This window comes from Zonotrichia leucophrys, chromosome 4, assembly GCF_028769735.1.
Source record: "Zonotrichia leucophrys gambelii isolate GWCS_2022_RI chromosome 4, RI_Zleu_2.0, whole genome shotgun sequence".
In the NCBI taxonomy this organism is placed as follows: domain Eukaryota; kingdom Metazoa; phylum Chordata; class Aves; order Passeriformes; family Passerellidae; genus Zonotrichia; species Zonotrichia leucophrys.
The window spans coordinates 49,474,799-49,485,064 of record NC_088173.1 but is presented as its reverse complement, the minus strand read 5'-3'; the positions used below and the strand labels follow the sequence as shown (position 1 = coordinate 49,485,064).

The 10,266-nt window shown below is 41.9% G+C and overlaps 1 protein-coding gene across 1 annotated transcript in view; it reads right to left on the bottom strand.

Annotated features, from left to right (window-relative positions):
* Positions 1 to 5,136: 5,136 nt before the first annotated feature.
* Positions 5,137 to 10,266, bottom strand: part of ANKRD50 (ankyrin repeat domain containing 50) — a 39,720-nt gene continuing 34,590 nt past the window's right edge. The window contains exon 5 of the mRNA XM_064711587.1: positions 5,137 to 8,992. The gene's annotated coding sequence lies outside the window, so the exon portion shown is untranslated. The remainder of the gene's footprint in view (positions 8,993 to 10,266) is intronic.

Here is a 10,266-nt window from a genome sequence, read left to right as displayed (position 1 = left end):
TAATTGCTATAAAAAACAGCAGTACCCTCATCTTTGCTGGTCTCAAATACCTCCTCAGAGGAGTTAAAAAAGCAGTTTCTAGTTTGGAGGTAAGGATAGAGGGAAGGAAGGCAGGCAGAGCCTTGCTCACTGCATTTTGCAGGCAGTGATGGGGAAGGGAGGATGGATGAGCCCTGTGGAGCGTGCCAGTGACTGCACAGGCTGCTCACAGAGCTAATGGGGAATGTGTTCAGAAACCAGCTTGCACCACAACAAAGAAATTAATCACAATTTGTTGGCACGAGCCTGGAAACAATTTCTCTGGGTCTGTAATGACTGCAGCTGTATTGGGCTCCGAGTCTCAACAGCATTTATAGTCATCAAAATACTGTACTATAAACATCATTTCACGGGGCCAAATTTCCACTGGATGCAAGGATTTTGAAAAGACAGTGTATATATAGATATGTTTTAAATCTGTATTGCAATTTGCCAGCACAATCTCCAGTGTCTTGTGGTTATGAATGTCTGCAAGGCCAGCGGAGGAAAAACAGCATAGAAATGGGATGGGGCAAATGCTCAAGGTTTTTCCCTGTCACCATGCCTCAGGATTGAGATACAGCACAAGTTTAGCACAGTGCCACAGCTGGGACTAACTCACGGCTACAGTCAAAGCATATTTAATCTCTTAGACATAAACATCTTTTATTTTCCTTAAACTCAGCTTGAGCACAGGACTGGTCCAAGAGCAAATAAAGGATAGTGGCAAGAAAGCCTGCAATCAGTTTTTGATCTGTCCCCTAGGATGAAAGGGGAACATGTGAGTCATTTTCTTGTACAATGGAGAAGCCTGGATCCCTCTGCATCTGGTTAAAGCCAAGGACTGGCCAAACCGTATTCTGCTGTGATTTGTCACAGATTAAATGCAATCATAAATGTTTCTGGAAGTTTTTTTCATGGGTTTTGAACTGGGCAATAAAACACTGTTCTTTCAGTGGAATTTCAGCCACAGAACTCCTACACTAATGCCTAGTATTAAAGTGATCAATAAGTGATAAATGACTGACATTTTGGTCCTGTACACTGAACAATGGAATGCTGAAGGACAGTGACAGTTGTTCCCGTGGGATTTTCTTTATTGTTTTCTGCCTCTTTTCAGACTCATGCTTTGAGTCTTTTTTCACTAATGTTTCATAAGCTGCTATTGAAGCAATAAAAACAGAGATAGGGAAAGCATTTGGAAGTTACGCCTGCATTTTCACACATGATATTGCATTGTTCTTTCTGAGATGCTGCAGTCTGCTGGGAGGAAAGGGACTCAGGGTTGCTTTCTTTCATTTTATTTAACTAATTTTTAAAAGCAATACGGAAATTCTTTTTGTGTGAAGTGGCTTTCCTCTTTTAGTCAGCCGTTCACCCACTGCCAGATGAAACAGTAACAGTGAGTGAAGCAGTATTTATTCCATCATGCTCGGTTTGGATTACCTTAAACTAAATAAATTTGCACTATGGAGTAAACTTCAGTTTGCACGGTTATTTGGGGATTAAAGAGGGTACGGAAAACGAGCAGAGATGTTGTTCTGAACCTGGTGCTGGAGGGGGAATCGTGCCCAGAAGGTGGAGATGGGCACTGTGCTGGTGGCAGCCCTGGGTCTCTCCCCTTGGTGCCGGCTCCATCCGCCTCCTCCTGCCGGCATGGATGTGCCCTGTAGGAGCCAGCACAGGTCAGGAGAAGCCAGCGCCGCCCTGGGGCCGGTAATCCCGCTGTTCTCCGTGTGGATGCGTGCGCTCGGCATTCCCACGCACATCCCGCAGCGCTGATGGCACAGGGAGTGTACCTGGAGACTCCCTGATTAATCTCAGCTAACAGAGGATGAACTGTGTGTCATAACCTGGCTGCATTTCATGTTTGGAGAGGGATTCGAGCGCTTTGAATGGCCCTCAGCTGGTTCCCAGGAGAGCCAAGCCTGCTGGCATTCCGGGCGGTGGCTGCAGTTCCCCATAGGAAAGCTCCAGCTCTGGATGCAGGGACCACACTGTGCCAAAAATTACACACCCCTGTGTTGCTTTGATTTTTTAAGTTTTTTGATGTTTACATTCTTGTAGCAAACTTTCTCACACACTTGCTGTAAATAACTCATTGTTTTGCATGCTTTTATAGAAGAAATTTGATAGACTGTTGGTTTGTCCAGTGTCATTGCAGAGGTGTCACTGTTACCCTCCAATCCACTGTCACTTTCAGAAAACTATAAATGTTAGAGTCAGAAAATAACATTCCCCATTACCAGCATCTGATGGCTTTGGCTAAGAGTTGGAGAGGTGGTGAATCAGTATTCAAGTCGGTTCATGTTGTTAATAAGGGAAGAACAACTCTGATGTTCTTGGGATCGTCTTGTCTCCATGCAAAAAGATCAACCAACTTCCCTACACGGATCTGGGGCACAGAAATGCTCCTTCTAGTTTGTTGCAAAACAGGTTTTCAGCAGATGCAAGGAAATCCTTATGCTTCAAATAGTATCTTCACTTTCTGCGCTGTATAATGCTCATGTGAACTGCTCCACATTTATTGCAGACCAAATTCCTTTGGACATACAGAGACCAGGTATCAATCTACTCCCAGCTTAAAACTTGTGTTCAGTAGTCTTACCCTTGAAGAACAAATATTATTTATAAATTACAGTGCACTTTTTCAATCTCAGCCACTTATTCCTGGTTTAGTTAGCACTGATTGACACAGAAAATGCTAATGATAAAAACATTGTCTCTGGGTTGGGAAATTCCAGAACCACAAACAGCTAGAGAACATTCAGAGGAAATAAATCATTGAAAATTTACCCTGTTGTTGTACTTTTCTATTCACATCTGATATTGGTCATTGCTAATGACAGATTGCAGGGCTGGATGAATTTCTGGTGCGTCCTGAAATGGCTGTTCTTAAATCCATCCCATCCTGGCAGAGGAAAGACTTACCCTTTTTAGAAAATAGGCTGCATGTAAATGAGCCAGCAGTGTGAGCCAAAAAGCACTTTAGTATCAATTTAGGCACAGATTTTGCTACCTTTCCTCAGGTGAAGGGAACCACACTCTTCAAATACTGCTATGGAAGTGGATTGGAACTGCTGAAGTCTTGACCCCATGTAAATAAGAATGTCCCTGAATAATTCTGTTCATTAATTTCACATGTTAAATAAGTAATTAGCAAAAGCATTTCAAAACCAACTCCATCCAGTGCTCTTGTGGGAAACCTCAGCACAAGCAGAGTGAATTAACCTCAGTGTTACCAGGGCCAACATTGCAACAGAGTCAGAGCAAATGTGCCTCTGCCTCACTCTGGGTCTGCAGTGAACAGCTCTGGCAGCCAAATGAGGACTCTTCATTATGCACCCTCTAATCATCTCAAGATTTGCTTTAGCAGTGAAGTTTTTAGACGTGGCAAAGAGTGAGCTGCATTTTGAAGGCTTCAGAGATGACGTGAACCTTTCCTCCCTGCTTTCTTCTCATGTAACTAAACCTTGTACATCAGTGGTCCAGGTGCTTTTTGCTCCTGCTGCTGTAGGGAGAAGTCCAGATGGAAGAGAGTATGCAACTGCTCAGCTTCTGAAAACCTGCCCTGCTTTGAGCACCGTGCCTGTGGAAGGATCTTGTCTCTCCACACCATGAATACCATCAAATGACAGCCTTCAGAAGCAGGCATCCCCATTAACTCATCAGCAGGCTGACAGCTAACCAGGGCACAGGGGAGATGTGAAATGTTAGCACAGACAGAAACATTCAGCCTGCCTTATCTCCCCTTCAATTCAGAGTGTTACATTAGCAGAAAACTGGCACCAGGACACAAAGGCTTGGATGCATGCTCCGTACTGCCTCTCACAGCGCTCTCACCTGTCAACAAGGTTCCTGGATAAGGCTGGCATTTTTTCTATTTATTTTTTTTTTTTCTGAAAGCTCTGATTGGAGCAGGGGAAAATGAGCACAGCTCCAGAGAGAGCCTGGCAGGCTGTCCCCCTGGGCCAGATGCAGCGAGGTGGGCCCCGGTCCCCATCCCAACACTCTGCAGGCAGGGCAGGCTCCAGAGCGGAGCTGACTCCTCTGCCACAGCTCCAGCAGCCAGCCAGGAGCTGGAGCTGGCAGCACCCGGCTGCATGGACAGCCTCCAGCCAGCTGCACTGCAAATGCACAAAAAGCAGCTAAAAAAAGCAACAGGAAAAAAAAAAGGAAAAAAAAAGAGAAAAAAAGCAGGAGAGGAGTTAATGCCAGACAACAGGTTATTCAAGGCAGCAGAATTGCCTAGTGCTGGGAGAGGCCCAGGGGCTTTTCCTGACGTTGCTTTGAGCCTGTTCAGTGACTGACAGAGCAAATGCATCCTCATCTCAGGATTCCTCCTGCGTTTTCTGTGAAGTACTTTGGGATTTCCTGGTGAATAGTAACACCTTTTGTGAGAACAACAGAACTATCACACTATTATTAAAGCTGGAGGGCTTTATTCTTGGGGAAAACACAATGTGAACTAGATAGCCAACATAATGGAAAATGACAGAATAAATCAAAATAAAGGTCCACTCTGTCCTTTATGGATAAAGTTTTGAGTTTTAAAGTCTCTCTCTGAGATTGTCTGATGTTCACCAAGACACAACCCACACACAATAGCTCTGCTCACACCGTTAACTCTAAGAGGAGAGAATTTTATTACTTACCTTAATATTTCAAAACAACTTTTTCCCTAAGAGATGCAGGCTTAAAAGTTGTTCCATTAAAAATATAACACTGAAGAAAATAAAAAACCAAAACAACAACCAGACCCCAATGCCTTACTCTCTCCCTGCAACCAGCAAATTACATTTTAGTTCTAAAGGTCTATCTGTTTATATTATCTACACATATATTTGGAGTCTTTTGCCAATAGGATATGGAGTCCCATACCCTGTTTCTGTGACTCTTTGTAGCACATGATTAGGATTTAGATCAAGGCCAAACTCTCATTGCTGTCTCCCCAAGGGCCTCCAACTGAAGGGCTTTAGTTTGCTCCGCCAAACAATCTCAGCCTTCTTGTGGAAAATACATGTAATAAACAAGTCAAATTGTAGCAGGGATCTCACAGAGGAGGTGAAGCATTATTGAATGGGATTGTGTATATTCCATAGAATAAGAGATTTAAAACAGGTGTTGAGTAATTTTATTTAAATATTATTACAGTGCTTATCTGAAGAAAATGTCTGTTTCTGGGACATAATAAAACATATTCAAAGATCAATTAAGTGAAAATTCTTTGCTGCAATAAAAAATAGCCACTGAATTAAAGCATCTCATACTTTGTTATTTCAGACTGAAAACTTAACAAAAGAGGGTCTATAATTGCTGTGAGAAACAACAGAAATCCACATAAACAAGTCAGCAGATAATGACAATTTTGCCATTCACCTAATCTCAGGAATCAGTGGAGCTGTGTGTACCAGCTGCTGGGATCTGCGTGAACCAGAACACCTGGGGGAGAACCTGAAGCATCACTTGCAGAAGGCACAAACTCCTCCTGCACTCTCTGCAGAGAAATCATGGTGGCTCTACCATCTGAAGAAGTGAGACAAGATCACAGGGCCAAAGGGTATTATTACTGCAAGGACCAAGAAAACTTCCCTACCTTTTCTAATAACACATTCAAGACAAATGAGTAGCCACCATCAGTAAGAGAGCTTTTGCTTCAGCTGAAAATACTACAGAGAAACACTCATCAAGGCAATAATTAACAAAACCCATTTGAACTTGTTAAGAACTTCCAGCAACTGAAATAGTTAATTTATTGGTCCTTGTGGTATTTACAGTATATAATGGTCACTCTGAAGAGAAGGACATGCAGCAAATCTTCTCCTGCATATGCTCAAAGCCACAGGAATTAGTGCCAGGCTCTGAGGTTGGCTAGCCTGGGCTGCTTACTGGAAACACACATCACGCTTCATTTAGTACTACATGAAAGTTAATCAAGTTTAATAACCTTTTCCTGAAATGTCCCAGGAAATGAGGTAGAAAAATTAAAACAGTTAGATGTCTGCTGAAAAGCAAATATATTTATTATGCACTTTAATATACACAGGGATTTTCGCTTAATATAATACAAGGAATAAAATAAAAATTTTACAATGTGAAATTCATTCAATGTACATTAAAGGCTATTTACAACCCACTCCAGGAAAAAACAGTCTATCTGCAAACCAAGTTAACTGAGGAGTTCAGATGGGGAATATTAAGCATAACAGACATTTGCATAGCAGAGTAACTGAGGAGGGAAAACACCTTTTTAGTTTTTAAAAAATGGTAATGTTTTCAATACTGATCACAGAGAAGACAAAAATGCATCAGTTGTGCCTCGGTATCTCTTAATGCATTTCTCTCCAGATGAGTTTTTCCACATGCACACAGTATTGATATCCATGTCCACAAAACAGTCTTTTTCCCCAGCTCTCCCCCCGAGAATTTTGGATGTCTTGTGGAGATCCAAAATTCTTGGAAGGACCAGCGAAATGGGATGAAGAGAAACAGGATTCCTGTTTTATTCGGGTTTTTTGGGTGGTGAGAAGTGCTGCCCTGGCAGAAGCAGCTGTGCTGAGTCACTCCATTTACAGATGGGAAAGGGCAGGGCACAGGGAACAATGGGGGAACAGCAACTTTGCTTGGCACACAAACCCCTCACAAATGGCGATGCTAAAAATCACACTGCAACAGCAACGTGGAATTACACAGACCATCTGAGAAAATAGATGATTTAAAGCAATTCCTGCCCCGTTCCAAAGGGATGTTCCAACGTGGCAGTATTGTCATTCTGAAAACGTTTTTGACAGGTCACTTTCTGCTCATTTGGAGAGAGGGGTTTCCCCAGTGACTGCTTCAAATGTAAATACTATTCACACAAAACCCGCCAGACTATCTGTAAGCTGTGGCCCCTTGTGAAATTGGCCATATTTTTACGTCCTCTGTCCACAAGGTGCAACTAATAACAACACAATAAAATTAAATAAATATAATCCCAATGACAGTCAAGGTCAGTAGAAAAAATGTTGGCATTCAGGGATCCCTTTCCACAGAACAAAACATACATCTAATCACTAAGGAAAGTCATATTCTTGCACAGTATTGCAAAAGTACTACTCTTGAGGTTTGGAACAAGTTTGCTGAGAACATTTTGGTACTTTCTCTTTTCTAAACCACTAACCCTCTTAAGGCCATTCTGCCAGACTCCTGTTATGTTTATTTTATAATTGTCCCACGGGGACAAGAAATTCAATACATGAAACATTCAGAATAATCCATATTGCTGTGTGTCAGCTTCTAACATCTAATTTTACTATACGATGAATGCCTGACTATAAAAGATTCTTTTTTGACATTTAGGAAAAAGCAAATAAGAATGGAGGTGCAAGATTTAAAAGCAAAAAAGTATTCTGAAGACAGTTGATCATAATAACCAGACATGGAGCCCTTCAGTGCTTCAGAATATGCACTACATCTACATCCAGGGGCCATTTATCAAAGTTTAAGGATCTAATTATTCATCTACGAAAAATAACCTCAGCTCTCCATCATCTTATTTCTGGAATGATCAGAATTAGAGTATGAAAAAGATGAAACCCAAGCCTTTAGAAGAAACACTTGCATACAAAAATAGGCTTATTTCCTAAAGAGCAAGGCTGTGTAATGGTGAATATAGTAGAATATAGCTTGCATTTGTAGGAGAAAAGAACCCACTTGTTTTGTTTTATCACTCGCAGAACTGTGCAAGTAAGATGTGCACATTCGAAGGGAAAACCCACACTGCTCACTTTCACAACAATGACCTTGACTTTGCTCTCTTTCACACCAGTAAAACAGTTCTGCTGTAGGAGCAGGAAGCCAGCTTTCCACTCTCCACGGCTGGGCTCTCCTGACTGCTGACTCACCGTGCTCCAGCTACAGAGACACGCTGGCTCTGCCTAATCCCAGTGAAGCAGTACCCACATTCATACAAGTTTGTGCTTTAAGGAGTCATTGTCTCAGGACAGGGCTAGCTCAGCCTCCTCTGCACTCCCCAGGCAATGCTGTCGCTGTGCTTTTCCACTGCACTCCTGCTGGCTATTCCCTCAGCCTCGCTCACAAAGGGTCTGTATTTCCCATGGTTTGCTTTACTGACATTCCCAAAAATAGTCCTTTGCCTTGGAAAAGAGAAAGAGCTGTTTCTAATGTATAGAGATATCCAAGAAAGCAGGATCAGACCTTTTAGCACCTCAGACATACCCATATTAGTGACCTCATCACGGTAGCAATAACAGAGCCTATTGAAGACCAAGTGTCCAAAATTTGCCTATTGCTTTCAGTGGCCCCAGTCTGCCATCCAGATTTGGTGCTGTAGTACCAGAGTAGATTTTTGCCTCTTAAAAATCCCAAAGACACTGCAGGTGGTTGCAGTCCGACTTCATTGCCACCACTGAACAGCAATTACACAGACAGAACACACAAGTACAGTATTTATAAAATACTGTTACAAGACTTGTAATTCTGGAGGGAACCTTTTGAAGTACACGGGGAACTGACAATACATAACAATGCAAATATGACAAACTCGTTGCTTGTTTTCTTTAGCCACAGAAAAATAAATACAAAAAAAAGCACTGCCTTTTCCATAACACAGTTCACTGTGGCACATGCACCTCTACCAAGCGATCTGGAACAGGAAATCAGAATTACTGGTTCTTACCATTTTCAGCTGTGCTCAGGGAAATACAGCATATATCTTTCTGCAATTAAAAAAAGTGCTCATTCTGTGTATTAAATACAAAGTACACAAAATAAAATTTCGAAGCACAGAGGGTTATACTGAGAAGGCAGCCTGAAAATGTAGGCACGTTACAGTAATTAAGGTAACTGAACTGTAGGAATCACATTCTTGAATTTCTAGGTGGACTAAACAAGCACTGTTTGCTTTCATCCCAGCCAGCTGATAAATCATTGGGAGCAGAAGCACTTCTGTTCACAGCATCATGGAACTGGCCTGCAAGTACAAAATAAAAACACTGAGCTTTGAAATAGTCTGTAACACAATCAGCACTGTCAGAAATGGAGCTGTGTCATCCCTAATTAAAGTCAAAAGCACAAAACAACAACTTGATAAGGAAAAGTGCTTCCTGCCCAACGCCGGCCCTGTGATTGATTCCCTGTGCCCTCTGCCAACCCAAGCTCCTACAAAGTCCCCACAACAGGAGATCTTCCTGGAAAGGCTGGGAAGCAGCAGTCAGGAAAGGAAAGCCATTCCTGTGGTGCTCCCATGGAGTATTTCTGATGTGATTCCCCACAGGTGATTCATTTATCCACCAGTCAGGGAAATTACCCATTTTTCTGCTTGAGATTTGGCAAAAGAGGAGGTAAATTACAGCCTGTGCCAAGCACTTCATAATCCACACAGATTTGTTCTAAACTCCCATCTTTATGGTGACGCTCTGGAAAGTGTCAAGAGAAAAGCAAAAGAAACCATTTGGTTATCCACACCTCATTTTTTAGCCATTTGCACAACCAAGAACTTCACTGAGAGAAACCCTGAATTTTCAGTAACACACCATTTGTTCCAGACAAAGCAAAGCCAAATTTTAGTATTATATGTGGAATGTTCAGATTTCTTTATATGCTGATTATATTTTAAAATAAAGGAAGATGGAAAGATTCACCCAAACCAGTTTTTTGATGACAGGTCAGGTCAGATGAACACATTCCACATCAGAACCATGCAATGGATTTACAATAAAGTATAACATTAAAGCAAGCAGTGAGCATCAGGTGGAGGCACGTAAGAGTTAGGAAATACAATCCTTAATTACACGTTTTAAAGATTTACAGAAGCAGGAAAAAGTTACAAATAAATTCTAATCCTGTTTGGGCATGATGTGCTACTGTGGGAATCTGAAATCCTTGTAACTTTTATGAAGATTTAAGGACTTTTCTCTCCCACCTGATGATTCCTCTCTATGCCTGTTCCTGCTGTCCTGCCCCACAGCTCATCTGACCCTTTGGTAAAATTTGCATTTTACAAATGTGCAGGCTCTATTGTAGATGTTTCTGAAACACTGTATTGTTTCAAACATTTTAACTGAACCAAAATGCCAGCCCAACAGGGTCCTGCACAATATTCTATAGCTCTGCAATTCACCTCGGCTGTGTCTACAGATATATTCCACTAAAATTAATTTCCAGGACATTTTGGGAAAATGTCTATTTGTGTGTTTTTGACAGCTGAAGACCTTCCATGTATGGGTTCTGCACCACCTGCAGCTG